The sequence below is a fragment of the Lolium rigidum genome, unplaced genomic scaffold (assembly GCF_022539505.1).
Source record: "Lolium rigidum isolate FL_2022 unplaced genomic scaffold, APGP_CSIRO_Lrig_0.1 contig_23365_1, whole genome shotgun sequence".
NCBI classification, from domain to species: domain Eukaryota; kingdom Viridiplantae; phylum Streptophyta; class Magnoliopsida; order Poales; family Poaceae; genus Lolium; species Lolium rigidum.
The window spans coordinates 58,591-75,430 of record NW_025900008.1 but is presented as its reverse complement, the minus strand read 5'-3'; positions in this window follow the sequence as shown (position 1 = coordinate 75,430).

Genomic DNA, 16,840 nt, shown 5'->3' with positions numbered 1-16,840 from the left:
TCCTTTGCAAGAAGGTACGTCACGTTTGGAGGAGTGGAAGTCCCATGAAGGATTCCCCAACGCCACGAAGGCTCACCCTATTCTCCGATCCTATCCCACGAAGGAATAGCCCTTTCCTTATGGCTAGCTTTTCCTCCACTCCGGAGATGGCAAGCTCCACAACCACTTCACAAGCTCCACGAAGGAGAAGCCCGGGCCCCTTCACAATCTTCCACGAAGAGGTCACCGGGACACCAACCAAGCCAACTAGGAGGTCACCCTCCAAGAGTAACAAGCTCACGGTCTCTCACTCGAACTAATCGTGGTGGAGAGCTTAATACTATACAATGATGCAAAGCAAGAACACTAGAGGTGTTCAAATCCTTCACACTCAAATCTCACCAAAGCAACAAATGCTAGGATGAGCTTAGAGAGGAAGAACAAGGAGGAAATCAACAAATGACTGCAAGATCTAGATCCCAAGAGATCCCCTCACTTAGAGAAGGAATGGATTGGATGAGGTTGTAGATCTAGATCTCCTCGTTCAAATCCCCCAAGAATATGCAAGAATCATAGGAGGGAAGGGAGCAATCTCAGGAGATTCAACAATGGTGGTAAAAACGTGCTCAAGAACCCTAGAAAACTGTTGGGGAAGAAGACCCTTTTATAGCCAAACGAAATATGACCGTTTGGGGCAGATCTGGGAGTTTTTCGTGCAGCCTGATCAACCGGGCCAGGGACCGGGCCACCTGGCGTGAGAGCTGGTCCGACCGGGCCAGGGACCGGGCGGCCCTGAGAGCCCCTAGTAAAACGTCCGGTTGGCACCGGTGTGGGAGCCGGTCTGTGCCGGACAAGCCGGTGAGACAGCCGGCACCACCGGGCCAAACATGAAAACATGTTTTACAGAAACCATGATAACTTTTGTGTTCGGACTCCGATTTCGATGATCTTGGACTTGTTGGAATCAGATTAACAAGCCCTACAACTTTATGCATAGAAACATCACTATACACCCACGGAGTAAAAACCACAAGATAAATGTTTTGACCTATCTATAAAAGAGACACCGGTAAAACCTTCAAGCTCGAAAACGCAATAGAAGATTCATACGAATTCCGTTTTCGATGAACTTGGGCTTGTTGTAAAGCTAGCAACAAGCTCAAGAACCTCACACAGAGAAACACCAAGAAGCAACAAGATTTATGGGATAAAAAGCATGCAAAGGGTTGAGCTCCCTAAGAGGATGTGATCAAGTTACCCAATCGAAAGCCCCTCTTGACAGTGCGGCTATGTATCCTATAACCCAGTCTCCCAAAACCACCTTGAGACCGGTAAAAGGGAAACCTAGCAAGGCCATACCTTTGCCTTGCGCATCTCTCTTGATCTTGATGATAACTCTTCAAGATCCACTCAAGCCGGAATGCCTCACTTGATCATTGTTGCTTCATGAATACTCACAAATGCTCCCCCATACACCATGATGGGAAAGCTCCATTGATGCACATATTAACATGCCCATTATCACCAAATGGACGTCAAGCTTCAAGCATATGATCCTCTTGAGATGCTCAACTTGAACTTGCCCAACTCTACTGTTAACACCCGGATTTTTAAGTCCAGATGCCTATTATGCCATTCCTCGCAATCCCAGGAATATTATTTTTGCGAGACATAATAGATTGATATCACAACACATCATTCATTACAACACATAAATGTCTTACATAGAGGGATCACATGATCCAGTCTTAATACCACATAGAGGATCTAGAGATCCTATTACAAAACACATAGCAGAAGCGAAGTAGTAGCGGTCGTGGTCCATCTGTTCCACAGGCAACTGTTGACGTCGGGAGTGGTCCTAGTTGTCGTAGACGTCCTGCTGTCCATCTTCCTCGTCATCGTTGTTCCTCTTCATAGTCCGGCCATTTGAATAGCCGGGGACAAAGCCATGAGTACTTTAAAGTACTCGCAAACTAATACTAATGTAAGAACTATCAACTATAGTAAGGGGTGCTAAGCTCTAAGTTTATTTGCATAAAGCCAATTTTAGTTCACAAACATTTAGTAAAAGCCTCTTCATTTGCTAACTAACTCAAGTGGGAACATTAGTGTCATTCCCACAACTCAGTTGTGATTCAAGTCAAGTTCACCATTCACCTTTCAAGTTCAAATCACAAGTCACCCTTCACATGTCACATTTTTGAAAAGTTCTGATGACGGAACAGTATGGCCTTTCCAACCGTCCTTAACCGTGGACGCGGCTATTCGAATAGGTTTACACTCTGCAGAGGTTGTACACTTGTGCCACAACTTTTGATTACATCCGTCAGGGGTAACCCTGAATAATCGTAACTCGGTACGCGGATCATCAACCATAACCTTTTACTTACATATCCTAGTATAGGTACCTCTCCCCATGAGCTTGGCCTCCCGGTGAAGACCAATCGTCAACTCTGGAAGCTGCACGGGGCTTGGGCCGGACATTCACCTCATCATTAACGTCGTTTCTTTTGTTGTGGAGGCAGCTTTCGGCATAACCTCGATGACGCTTGTTTAGAGGGAACCCATACTATGACACATAAACTTCCGGTTAAGCCCTACCCATAATCAGGTATTGTGGGGGTACTTATAAATTGGAATGGTATCGCATCCGAACCCAACCATCAGTTTTCGTAAAATTCACCAAGTCATATTCACCTTCAAAATCTTTCAATAAAAATGAATCATCATTTCAAGGTTTTCAAAGTCATTTTATTGCACATATTCCCATCTAGAGTAGTCAATTTTATTTGTTAGCACTAGCAACTAGTCATGAGGGGTGCTAACTAGCTTATAGCTTTCTAGGCTAAGTTTGATACTCTTGTAGTACTCTATCTCTAGACCAAAGTTAACTATAAGAGCAAGTTATAATAATCAAAGTAAAAGTTTGGAGGAATAAAACTTGGGATGGGATCATGAAGCATAAAGTAATTGGTGAGTGTGCCTTGCTCTAGTAGAGCCTTGCACTTTGCAAGAATATTCGCTTGCCCCAATATAACTTGCATTAGTCTAGCTTGCCTTGGTTGGGGTATTGATCAAAATGTTCCTCCTTCTTCTTCGTAGATGTTCTCGTCGTCCCTTCGTAGCCTTCGGCACTAGCGTCTATAAATACGAATACGGGGTATACAATCACCACACAAGTTCAAGAGCTATAAAAAGCACACCCATAAATCACACCAACTATTCTAGCATTATCACATTGTCATCATGTGGGTTGATATGGTTTTATTCTTAAGAAAAATAATTTCCTCTCATTATATATGTAAATGATAGTTTCCTTTTAATTCTTGAGGAATAATTTCCTCTCATTGAATCTTCTTAAGTTTTAATTTCTCAAATCATTACACATGAATTTATGTTGACCTAAGTCAACCATTCATCATCATCATTTGAGAAAATGATTTAAATGAGGTAGAGATACCTCATACCATTTAATAATGCCTATTATGATTTAAAATCTCCAAGTATTTCATGTGAGAGTATTTGACCAGGGGTTCAAACTTCATATGAAAATACTTGGGACAAGATTTAAATGAAGTGGTACACCTCATATAATTTACACCAGTAACTAGCATCACTCATTACTATTAAGTGGGTAAATGTGTTGTTTTCTTATTTAGGAAAAATAATTTCCTCTCATACTAAATAAGGTATTACTTTTAATTACTTAGAGAAATAATTTCCTCTCATTATCTTATTAAGATTTAATTTCTCTTATGAATAATATATGACCTAGGTTGACCAAAGTCAACCTCTTCACATTTATTATTTGAGGAAGGTGATTTAATTGGGATTCATCATCTCATGTGATTTAAATAACTAATGCAATTTAAAATCTAATTTTGATTTGCATTAGTTATTTAAATCACATGAGATGATGAATCCCAATTAAATCACCTTCCTCAAATAATAAATGTGAAGAGGTTGACTTTGGTCAACCTAGGTCATATATTATTCATAAGAGAAATTAAATCTTAATAAGATAATGAGAGGAAATTATTTCTCTAAGTAATTAAAAGTAATACCTTATTTAGTATGAGAGGAAATTATTTTTCCTAAATAAGAAAACAACACATTTACCCACTTAATAGTAATGAGTGATGCTAGTTACTGGTGTAAATTATATGAGGTGTACCACTTCATTTAAATCTTGTCCCAAGTATTTTCATATGAAGTTTGAACCCCTGGTCAAATACTCTCACATGAAATACTTGGAGATTTTAAATCATAATAGGCATTATTAAATGGTATGAGGTATCTCTACCTCATTTAAATCATTTTCTCAAATGATGATGATGAATGGTTGACTTAGGTCAACATAAATTCATGTGTAATGATTTGAGAAATTAAAACTTAAGAAGATTCAATGAGAGGAAATTATTCCTCAAGAATTAAAAGGAAACTATCATTTACATATATAATGAGAGGAAATTATTTTTCTTAAGAATAAAACCATATCAACCCACATGATGACAATGTGATAATGCTAGAATAGTTGGTGTGATTTATGGGTGTGCTTTTTATAGCTCTTGAACTTGTGTGGTGATTGTATACCCCGTATTCGTATTTATAGACGCTAGTGCCGAAGGCTACGAAGGGGACGACGAGAACATCTACGAAGAAGAAGGAGGAACATTTTGATCAATACCCCAACCAAGGCAAGCTAGACTAATGCAAGTTATATTGGGGCAAGCGAATATTCTTGCAAAGTGCAAGGCTCTACTAGAGCAAGGCACACTCACCAATTACTTTATGCTTCATGATCCCATCCCAAGTTTTATTCCTCCAAACTTTTACTTTGATTATTATAACTTGCTCTTATAGTTAACTTTGGTCTAGAGATAGAGTACTACAAGACTATCAAACTTAGCCTAGAAAGCTATAAGCTAGTTAGCACCCCTCATGACTAGTTGCTAGTGCTAACAAATAAAATTGACTACTCTAGATGGGAATATGTGCAATAAAATGACTTTGAAAACCTTGAAATGATGATTCATTTTTATTGAAAGATTTTGAAGGTGAATATGACTTGGTGAATTTTACGAAAACTGATGGTTGGGTTCGGATGCGATACCATTCCAATTTATAAGTACCCCCACAATACCTGATTATGGGTAGGGCTTAACTGGAAGTTTATGTGTCATAGTATGGGTTCCCTCTAAACAAGCGTCATCGGGGTTATGCCGAAAGCTGCCTCCACAACAAAAGAAACGACGTTAAAGATGAGGTGAATGTCCGGCCCAAGCCCTGTGCAGTTCCCAGGTTGACAGTTGGTCTTCACTGGGAGGCCAAGCTCATGGGGAGAGGTACCTATACTAGGATATGTAAGTAAAAGGTTATGGTTGATGATCCGCGTACCGAGTTACGATTATTCAGGGTTACCCCTGACGGATGTAATCAAAAGTTGTGGCACAAGTGTACAACCTCTCGCAGAGTGTAAACCTATTCGAATAGCCGCGTCCACGGTTAAGGACGGTTGGAAAGGCCATACTGTTCCGTCATCGAACTTTTCAAAAATGTGACATGTGAAGGGTGACTTGTGATTTGAACTTGAAAGGTGAATGGTGAACTTGACTTGAATCACAACTGAGTTGTGGGAATGACACTAATGTTCCCACTTGAGTTAGTTAGCAAATGAAGAGGCTTTTACTAAATGTTTGTGAACTAAAATTGGCTTTATGCAAATAAACTTAGAGCTTAGCACCCCCTTACTATAGTTGATAGTGCTTACACTAGTATTAATTTGCGAGTACTTTAAAGTACTCATGGCTTTGTCCCTGGCTATTCAAATGGCCAGACTATGAAGAGGAACAGCAGTACGAGGAAGATGGACAGCAGGACGTCTACGACAACTAGGACCACTCCCGATGTCAACAGTTGCCTGTGGAACAGATGGACCACGACCGCTACTACTTCGCTTCTGCTATGTGTTTTGTAATAGGATCTCTAGATCCTCTATGTGGTATTAAGACTGGATCATGTGATCCCTCTATGTAAGACATTTATGTGTTGTAATGAATGATGTGTTGTGATATCAATCTATTATGTCTCGCAAAAACAATATTCCTGGGATTGCGAGGAATGGCATAATAGGCATCTGGACTTAAAAATCCGGGTGTTAACAAGTTGGTATCAGAGCATCTGAGGAGGGCCAGGGTTGGACCAAGTCCAAACCAAAAATCAGCATGGGCTCGAGTTTAGATGCTGCCCACAAAGTGTTTGTGGAAATGGCCGAAAGAGAAAAGTTTTCAAATTTTGGAAATTCCTTTGGTGGATCTCATTCATATAATATTTGAAGTAGATGGGTGGTGGTGGTGCTCATTTTGGTGGAGGTTTGCAAGTTTTCAAAAAGTGGAGGAATCTTCTCTTTGTTTCAATGTCATCACTTGTCAATTTATTTCTGGTCACCCGGGTCAAAGTCAGCACTGGTGGTCAACATCAAAGCTGTTCACCTTGACATGGTCTTGGATGACATGGAGAGAGTTGGCCAAGTTTGGTTGCAGAAACAAAAGATAGGTGGGTGCAAAGTGGGGAAGAAATTATAAATGTGACATATGACCATTATCATATGTGATGTTGATTTTGAGATTTGCTTTGATTTGATTTTGGTTTCTTTGATGCAATTGTGTTTGTTTATCCTATATAAGAGTTTTACAAACAACAGATCAAGCAATGGTGGCCTTGGTTGAGGATTTGCAAATTTGGCTAAGTGTATGTGAGTGCATTTTGGGGATTTTCTCCCTATTTGATTTCTCCCCATTTGAGTTGACTTTTGTTGACTCTAAAGTGGTTCTTATTAGTTTAGAACATTTTCCAACCATTGAAACCAATTCAAATGGTCTTGCTCAAAGATTTGCAAAATTGGCCATAACACATAAGGGGTGATGTGTTAAATTTTATTATTTTTGTAAATTGTTCACCTTGCTTTACTTGGGCATGGGTTAGGGTCAATTTAGTATTATATGAGGTTGAGAGATGGTTTCCCAACATTTGGTCAAGTTTTAAAGTCCTAGGGCAAAAATTGGATATTATGGCTATGTGTCACATATGCCTCTATGCATATGTTGCATTTGTGTTTTACTTTGACTTTGCTTGACCCAAAATGGTGTTGTTGAGTGTTGAAATGGTATATGGAAGTGATCCAACCATTCACCACATGTATTAGGGTCAAGATGCTTAAATTCACATATTTGCTATTTTACTCTCATATGCCTCTATGGCATTTTTAGTTTCTTTTTATTTTCTTTGGAAACCACTTGGATCTGGTTTGATAAGTACTAGGTAAGGTATATGAAGGTTTTCCAAACCTCTAAGCAAAGTAGAAAGGCTTAGGGTAAAGTTTTATAATTATGGCCCTAGGCACATATGCCTCTTTTTTTTATTTAATTCCCTTTTATTTTAATTTAACTAGGGTGGTGAGAAGAGGGGTGAGGTTTAGGGTTTTGTGGGGTTCACAATGGTTCACCACCATTTAGCATAAATAATAAAGGTAGGGTTCAGGATTTACCTATTAGGGCTATATGCCCCCATATGTCTTTTATTTTATTTTGGGTTTCTCAAAATAGATCCAAATGATTTTTGGAGAGGATTAGGGTTTAAGGTTTTTTTTTTCTTATTGGATTTCTTTCTCTTTTATTTTATTGGGTTGGTGATCTTCACTTGATCACTTTAGGGTTTTAGGGTTTAGCACATAAGCATAATAACACTCTTCATGGCAAAACACCGGATTTAAGCAAGATCACTAAGCATCAAACCTAATTTGATAAAAGTTTTTGTTGGTTCCAAAATTTGGAACTAGGGAAATTCATTTTGTTTGTTTTGAAATTTTTGGGATGTTACATCTACCTTGATGACGATCACCACTTGACGGCATTCTCTCATGGGCTATATGAGATCTCACTTTTGATGCATGCCCATGGAAAGATACGTAACCCACATAGACAACACAAGGGAACATATATGATGGGTTAGTTCATAAAGCATAATTGGCACGGCTTACCATACCACATGACTTCTTGTGGCACATTCTTCATGCTTCATGTGTTGACCAAACTTGAATCTATTCTTCCCTTTTTGTATTGGTCAACCTTGTATCTTCTCATGCTCTATCATACTATCTTGAGGTGTATATAGAATTCTTCATTTGTTTGCATGCTCTAAATCTTAGTCAACCATAGCTCAACTTATGAGATTATCATAACACCGACTTAGAGCCATAACTTGAATTTTTCACTTGGAATCAAGCACTCAAGAACTTGATCATTCATTACTTATCACATAAGCTAGAGCATGGCTAATATTGAGTTCCACATAAGGACTCCATCTTTATTTCTTCTTCTTGATCATATCACATATATATCTTCAAATCGATGATCTTGATGCCAATACACAAGGTATATCTTTATCTTCATGGCATCCATACTTGAATCCAACACATGGAATACACATAGTACATATGGAATATTCCTTCATATAAACTCAATGAAAACATAAGTCCATAGGGGTTGTCACTAATTACCAAAACCACACATAGGAGCAATATACCCTTACACATCCGCCTCTCCGCCTCCCGCCCCTCCGGCGAGCAATCGACGCGGTAGAGTGCAGATCGAGAGTCCACAGCTCCCGCCGGTGATGATGGTGGCAGGGCGCGGGCGCGAGGGAGGCCAGGTGGGCCACGGCGGAAGCTCCACCAAGCGCGGTGGGAGCTCCACTCCTCCTCCCACCGACGAGAAGACGGAGGCGGAGAAGGTGAAGTCGGACGCAGCGCGCATCCGCGGTAGCTACCGCTATCGCAACCACGGCGTCGCCACGCCGCCCGCCTTCGCCAAGCGCGAGTCGGAGCGATACCGCCGTAGGTGCGCCGCCTCATCGTCCTCGGGCTTGAGCTCCCGCTAGCGCCCGCCGACGGCACTAGTGGTGAAGATGGAGGTCGAGCCGGAGCCGGAGCCGCCGCGCCTCCCCCACTTCGCCCAGGGCGGCTACCTTGGCGACGAACATTTCAAGAAGCTCGTCCCGCAGCTCGGCGTCAAAGCGGGCCTCACGCCTGGCAACTTCGTCGCAGAGCGGGACATCGACACCGTCGTCGGCCTCGTCGCGCGCTCCAGCCAGCAGGATCCGGGCAAGGCGGCCGAATGGAGGCGCATCACCATCGAGCAGGACCGCCTCTTCGTCGACCTCGTCAGCGACGAGGAGTGAGCCGACCCACCGCTCCACCGCACATGGCTCCGGTGAGCCGATTTTGCTGCACTGTACTGCCGTGGCAGATTGTTTTACTTTTGCTGTAATGTAGTGCTGCAATGTAGCTAAATTTAGGATGAATTGGAAGCATCTGAACTGCAAGAATCGAACTGTTCTTCTCTTGCGCGCATATTTTTTAAATTTGCAGAACTGCGTGTGTGCTTTTCGAACCCAAATCCGTATTGGTATGCCCTGGATACACGGATTTAGGGTTTGGGATTTGCCGTATCAACTAGAGATGCTCTGAGTATGTTTCGGTGGGAAGGTGTGCGGGAAGCGCTGGTACAAGTAAGTATTGAGCAAACACTTGCTTCTTGTATTGGCCAGAGTCGGCAGCGACGACACCCATGGGCGTCGCCTCCTTCTTGAAGGTGATCGATGTTGTGGTACCATGCTCGCCTCCCACATCCTGCTGGACAGGGACCAAAAGCGCTGCACGGTGAGCACGTAGGAGCGACAACTAGCCGGCGACCACCACCGGCATGACATGATGCCGCGGCCAGCTGCCAGGTGTCTTGGCGATGTTGAACGCCGTCGCGTGTTGTACGCTCGAACAACGCGTCCTCGGTGCCATTTTTTGCACAGAAAGAGGGGTCTAGAAGACCCCAGAGAACAATTCATTAAAGTGGCAAGAAAACATTTTTCAGTAAGCCCCTTGCAACAACTCGCTCTAAGAACCTAATATTTGAAGATAGGGCCCTACACTTTACAAAAAACACCCTAGAAAGAACAAGATCGAAGCAATCAAAGACAGAGTGTCTCTGCCACTCGCCGTCGGCGTCCTCAAGGCGTCGTCGCCGAGGAACAAGGGCCAACTGCTCGGGAGCCCCCTTCCGACGAGAACCCGCAGTCTCGGTCCACCACCATCCTGCGGGGAACGAATCACTTCGCGGGAGAGCGGTTTCGAGCACCCGCGACGGAGTCGAGCCATGGCCTCCGCGTCGGAGGTTGAAGAGTTGTCATCCTCACGGCCTTGGATAACAACGGCGAGATCGCCAATTGCTTGGTTGATCTCAGACGAATAGCACCTCACCGGCAAAGGAAGGCCCCAACACAGGGAGGCATCAGCTTCATGATCCTCTTCGATCTCACCACCGTGGTGAGGCGGGGAAGAAGAGAGAAGAACAATCCCCAACCCGCTGTTGCCCTCCACAGACCTGGATTTAGCCGCCGGACTGCAGAGAGGCTTCCCGCATCCATCCTCCCCCTCGCCACCAAGGCCGGCCAAGAGAAAGGACACTTGGAACACCAGGATCTCGCCGCTCATCCCCTAGCCGCCATGGCCGCCCAGAAGAGCTTCAGAGATCTTGGAACTGCATCGGCTTCTAAGATCCGCCGCCGCTACCTTATTGGAGAAGGTGGATCCACCTCCTCCGCTGATCGCCTCCAACCGGAGAAGGCCAAGCAGCAACACCCGTGCTCCTAGACCATGGATCCGGCGGAGATCCATGGTTCCACCTCCACTACGGGGCACGAGCCAAAGACGCGGCATCAAGTCGAACTCAGCAACAAAATAACCCTAGACTACTTTTAAACTACTCTAAACTACTCTGGCGCCAGCCAAGACACACGCCGGCCAGCTAATCTGGCGGCGCGGCCGTCGGCGGCCCAGTCAAGGGAGAGCTCCTCTCAAGACTACTGTAGATGAGCGAGAGCAGGGGAGGGGGAAAGTGGTTGATTTTCCTCGGTGCCATATGGGACTTGGTGAATCTTGACCGTATCGAGAGAAGGCCACATATTGGCAAGGCTAATCAACATGCATAAGAATGAGGTAGAAACACCTGACGCTCGAACTCATCAGACTAGATTTGAATTGTAATAAAAACACACCTGATAATACTAACAGCAAACAAACCGTGGACTCGAAACAGCAGTAGGTACCCATCCAGAGTGTCGAGGCCCGCTGTAGAGCAATCTTAATTTCGTTGTGCTCTGATCAATCGAGGTCCGATGTCCCTGCACAAATGTAAGTATAACGGAGCATGGACGGTTCGTCGTTCCTGTGCTCACAGGGGTAGAGGGCCACCCAGTGCTCATCCCCGGGCTTGGCTCGGAGGACGAGCCATGCCTCATCTCTCACGCAGAGCTGAAGGGTCGGCGGCGAGGTGGACTCGTCGAGGCCGGCGCTGGTGAGCACCGTGTTGAAGGCCGGGAAGCCGGCAGCGTAGCCTTCAGTGGCGAGGTAGGCGTTCGGCTCAGGGCCGAGGCCGGGGAAGCGGGACCTAAACGCGTCCATGGCGACACGGGCGTCCGGCCCCGCGCCGATGCGGTCCCGCACGTCGGTGATGTCCGGGAAGTCGGCGAGCGCGCCGGTGAGCGGGTGGAGGACGCGGACGGCGTGGGTGGCCTTGTCGCAGAGCACGAGGAGGCCGTGGACCAGGCTGAGGTAGTGGCTGGCTGGGAATTCAGGGTGGTTTAACCGGACGATGACGCCGGTGACCCTGTTTCGGAGGCGGAGGTGGAAAGCGGACTCCACTTGCATGCTTAGCAGGAACCAGTTGCAGGGGCGGAACCGGCTGTCCAGGACGCCATGCTCACGGTCACGGGGGTCCTCCTTCAGCGCGCGCCACGGCTTGCACACGGCCCGGAAGCGCAGGTACTCCGACACGTCGAAGGAGAGGAGCCGGCCGGCGATTTCCTCGATGAACTCCGTCGTCAGGTTGGCCCAGTCCCTCCTGCCATGGCATTGCCGGAGTGAGATGGCGTGACAAGAAAATCCCAAAAGGGGAGGGAGACGGCGGCGCACGTACCGATCGGTCACTTGCGGATCGTAGCTGGAACGCGCGCCGTCGGTACAGAGGCGGAGCTGGTGACGCGCAAGCTTAGGCTTCGGCTCCCCGCGACAAGGGCGCAAGCCCAGCGGCGTTCGCTTCCCCGGGCGGCCAGATCCGGTGCCAGGCAACTGACGATCGGCTAGGCACCGGCGCAGCCGCCGCCGTCGTGGTCCTGTCATTATCCTCTTGCCTCTTGGACCTAATACGTCACGCCACGGTTTTAATTTTGGGTCGCCCCCTAATTATCGCTTAAGTGCTTTTTTTTTGCCCACGTCGCCCAAATTAGAATTATATAGAAAGTTAAAAGGAAAATTCCATTCTAAACTCAAAAAACTAGACACGAGTGTGGAATGAAATTAGCGTTTGCGGAGAAGACGGCGAGAAGACGATAGAGGCAATTTGGTAGCTGGGCGAATGTGTGGAGGTCGTCCGGTGCTTCTTCCACTCTGAGGCCTTGTTTACTTCTAAGGTATTTATGGGGATGGAAGGGGATTATTTTGTATCCCGGAAAATCCCCACTAATCCGTTTACTTCTCCGGTTTTGAATCAAATAATCCCGAGATATACCCTCCCATCCCCTCTCATCCCCACATTTTTTGCCTAAATCAAAAACTCTTCATCATACTAGTGTATTTTTGGGGAAGGGTATTTAAGGGATTGGGTGACACCAAATCCCCTCTTATCCCCATACTCATTGGGAAAAAAATACGAGAGAAGTAAACAAGGCCTGAAGAAGGAGAGTGACATAAGGGAGGTCCGGTGGTGTTGAATTGGACGTGCATAATGAAATCACGTTAATAAATGTTCAATACAGCTTTGCTCCTTCCTACTTCCGCCGGAGCACATAGCTTCATCCTATACCTTCAGCCAAGCTTGCATATTTGTTGACTATACCTACGACATGCTTAGCTGCTAAATGTTCTTTATTTCTCACTAGTTGATTCATATGACAACGCTGGATGATACGCCGTTTTAATAAAAAGCTATGTGCATTGGTACAAAGGTTGGGGTCTTATTCCCCTTTCTAATAAAAAAAGAATTCAATAGACTCCTCTCAATCATTATTTTTTGGAAAGGAGGATAATCCCAAAGCTCTACATCATATAGCCTTCTATTATTATTAAATAAAAGTCAGGCAAGCAAAAAAAAAAGCATAACCATAATCAAAGTAAAAAAATAAAACAAGACCGATGGCTCATGCATCGTGACAGAACCTCCACCAAGTTACCACTAACTCTATGGTTAATGTTATAAAAGCGACAAGCAAATAACGAAGAACGAAACAAGAACACACGCAGATGACACAAGATTTAACGTGGAAAACCCCTTCCAACACAGAAGGGGAAAAAACCACGGACGCCAGCCAGCAAACACTTCACTATATTGGGGAGTGTTTACAAACGCCGTGGGTTATCCTATAATCTGATAAACCCTAACCGGCGGATTACAAGATGTATATATAGGCGGTGGCAACGATCCGTACAGGTGACAAGATAAACCCTACGCTTCGGCCCAAGCCTACCGGCAACGGGCCTTGCTCCGCTCGTCAGAAGTTAGCCTCCCTTTAGTATATGAATTTGGATCACAATATAACAAACTCCATCTTGAGAAAAATTCCATCTTGTAGCATGAACTTCAACAATCTCCTGAACAACAAAGAAAAACACTTACTGGCGCCAACAACCACTTGGGCTAAACAGTTATACCAACCAAGCTTGAGCAAAGCTCAAACTTGGAAACAGAAACCAGCAAAAGATGGAGTTTTTCTCGAGGTCACTGAGCCAAATACGAGTTGGACCAACAAGGTACAACTGGAGCATGGGGCAGGCTATGTTGGGGGTTCCTCCGGCAAAGGTTACTGCATTGTAGTAATTCTCGATCTAGGTACCCGGCCTTTCACTGCCATCATAATGCTTTAGGTTTCCGGGTAGCTTGAGGTTCAAGCTTCTTGGCTTTGGTTCCTCTCGAATCATCCTGCCAAAGCACTTTGAGCCAATATAGTTTAATTTTGAGCGGGAGCGGGATCTCCGGCCGCGGATTTTGAGCTTCTTGGCTTTGGTTCCTCTCGAATCATCCTACATCACGCGGGCTCTCGCCAGGGGATTTTGAGCGGGAGCGGGATCTCCGGCCTCCGCCTCCGGCTCCACCTCCTCCACTGGGTCGTGGTGAGGGAGATCTGCGAGGGGGCCTGTGGGATTTCTTGCTTCCGCCTTCGGATTCCCTGCGTCCTTCCCGCGGCTGACTCCGGCTTCGGTGGCTACCTTCTTCTTGGTGGCGGTCGCCTCCGTCGTTCCGGCTTCTGCGGGGCTCGGGCTCGCGTTCTTCGTTCCTGTTCCTCGGAGGTGGCGCATTGTCGCGGATATTGATTCCACCGGGCCCATGGGGCCTGGTGTTTCCGGCTGGACTACGTTGGCGAGGTGGCGGAGGAGAACGCGGGATCCGTGGCGGAGGTGATGGATTCCGGTACTTGTATCTGCCAGCGTACATCGGGCCCTTTCCCTTTGCTGGGTCCATCGGAGGTGTTTCCGAAGGCACCGGGATTGGGTTTGGATGTTCTTTGGTCTTTCTCCTGCGCTCCGTGGATCAGGTGCGCGATTCATCATCACGATGCTGTCTGCCGAAGGCGTCCTTCTGCGCGGTGGACATACAGTGCTCCGGGTTGGATTCCAACCTACGCGAAGTTTTTGCCTTGCTATGTTGTTTCATTGCTGAGGCAACGAGCGTACGGACGTGGTTGATATCGATTTCCTCGTCCTTCTTGGCTAAGAGCACCGACGGAGGATAACATAAAGGCTCGAATTGATCAAGAAAGGTGGTGCGATAGGCCGGAGTTGAACATGCAGCCACCTCATGGTGCCAAAAAAACATGGACTAAGCCACACGCTCCGTTCTGCCTCACAAAGGCCCACAAAAGGGAGGTCTTCCAATGGATGAAGGACTCCTTGTTTTTCCCTGATGGGTTCGCAACCAACTGGATGAGGAGTGTGAACTTGGAAATGTTGCGAGTACAAGGACTCAAGAGTCATGACTACCACATATGGCTTGAGCGGATAATGCCGGTGATGATTCGAGGTTATGTCCCTGAGCAGACTTGGCGAGTGTTGTCGAGGTTGAGCTTTTTCTTCCGCCAGATCTGTGCTAGGGAGTTAGACACTAAAGTGATGGAGAAGCTGGATAAAGAGGCACCCGTGTTGCTTTGCGATCTAGAGAAGATCTTTCCTCCATGGTTCTTTAATCCGATGCAACATATGATCTTGCATCTCGCGAACGAATGCTTAGGGGGGGAGGGGGCGAATTGGGGCCGTTGGCAGTTTCCGCCTGAGAGAGAAACACAGAAGCTTCGTCAAATGATAGGCAATAAATGAAAGATCGAAGCATCCATAGCCGAGGAAGTCCTTAACCTGAATGTGGCAAACTTCACCACGAAGCACTATGATCCCAACATTCCCACAAAGCACAACCCGGTCCTCCGTTACAATGCTGCCAACAATGAAGAAGTACACAAGATTAGCATCTTCATGGGGCTTGGTGGAAAGTCAAGTGGCTCGAAGCCGTACAGAACGAACCTACAGGAGCGGACCTTGATCCACTCGTATGTCTTGAACACCATGGTGAAAGTGAAGCCGTACATCAAGTAAGTGCAAACCATTTAGTTATTTGCAAACATTCACGGCCTTGCTCCACTCGTATGTTCGTGGCTAACTCTTCCTCTTTTCATCGGTATAGGCAATTCACGGCTATACATTGGAAAAATACCCACATGGAGCATACCATGGAAGAACCCAAGGAAATTTTCGATAAGGGCGGCGGTTTCGGTTTCAATAGCTGGTTCTGTGGTTTGGTACTATTCTATCCAAATTAACTAGCACTTCCGACATTTATCGGTCATTTCTCGTTCTAAACTTCTCGTGGTAACTTGTAGGCAAGAACTGACAAAGAGATGAATTCAGAGCTAAGAAAAATTGCTAGGGGCTTTGACCATTCCGTCGAAGCGTTCAACTCCTATGACGTGAACGGGTATCGCTTCCAGACCCATAAATACACAACAAGCCGGCCCAACGCAAAGACAATAAATAGCGGGGTGGTATGTCAAGGTTATGATGGGCTTAATTACTATGGAAGAGTCGAGGGTATATACGAGCTGAATTATGGGTTTCACAAAGGGCTAAATCCCGTCGTCTTCAAATGTCATTGGTTTGACCCACGTCGGGTAAGACGGGATCCTGAAATTGGGTTGGTCAAAGTTGAAAGGAACTCTGTTTATAAGGGGGAGGATGTGTACATCTTGGCTACCCAAGCCTTTCAAGTATTCTATCTCCCGTACGCGTGCAAAAACCTGACAAAACGTCTACATGGATGGGATGTTGTGATGATGGTACCTTCACGCAATAGGCCGCCCCCGCCAAACAATGACGATTACCGCCGTGTTGACCCCTCAACAAAGAATGTCGAGTTTTATCAGGAAGAAGGGCTCCCCGGCCATTTCACAATCGGCTTGCCGGCTGTCGATGACATGGTTGTAGACGATGAACAAGAAGATGCGGGCATGGATGGAGACAATGCAGAAGATGAAGCTGAGGATGTTTGTGCCCCAGAAGACATGAGTTTGCTCGAGGCGTTCAGAGAAGGGATTGACCTCGATGCAGATGGACCACCTCCAGGATTCATTGATGATTATTGGTTCACCGAGCCTGATGATGATGATGAAATACGCGGTCCAATCACGGATGGCGACATAGGCTACTGATCTATGTAGTAGTAATTGTGAGGCCAGCCTATTTGTAATAACTCTGCGTAATAGTGAC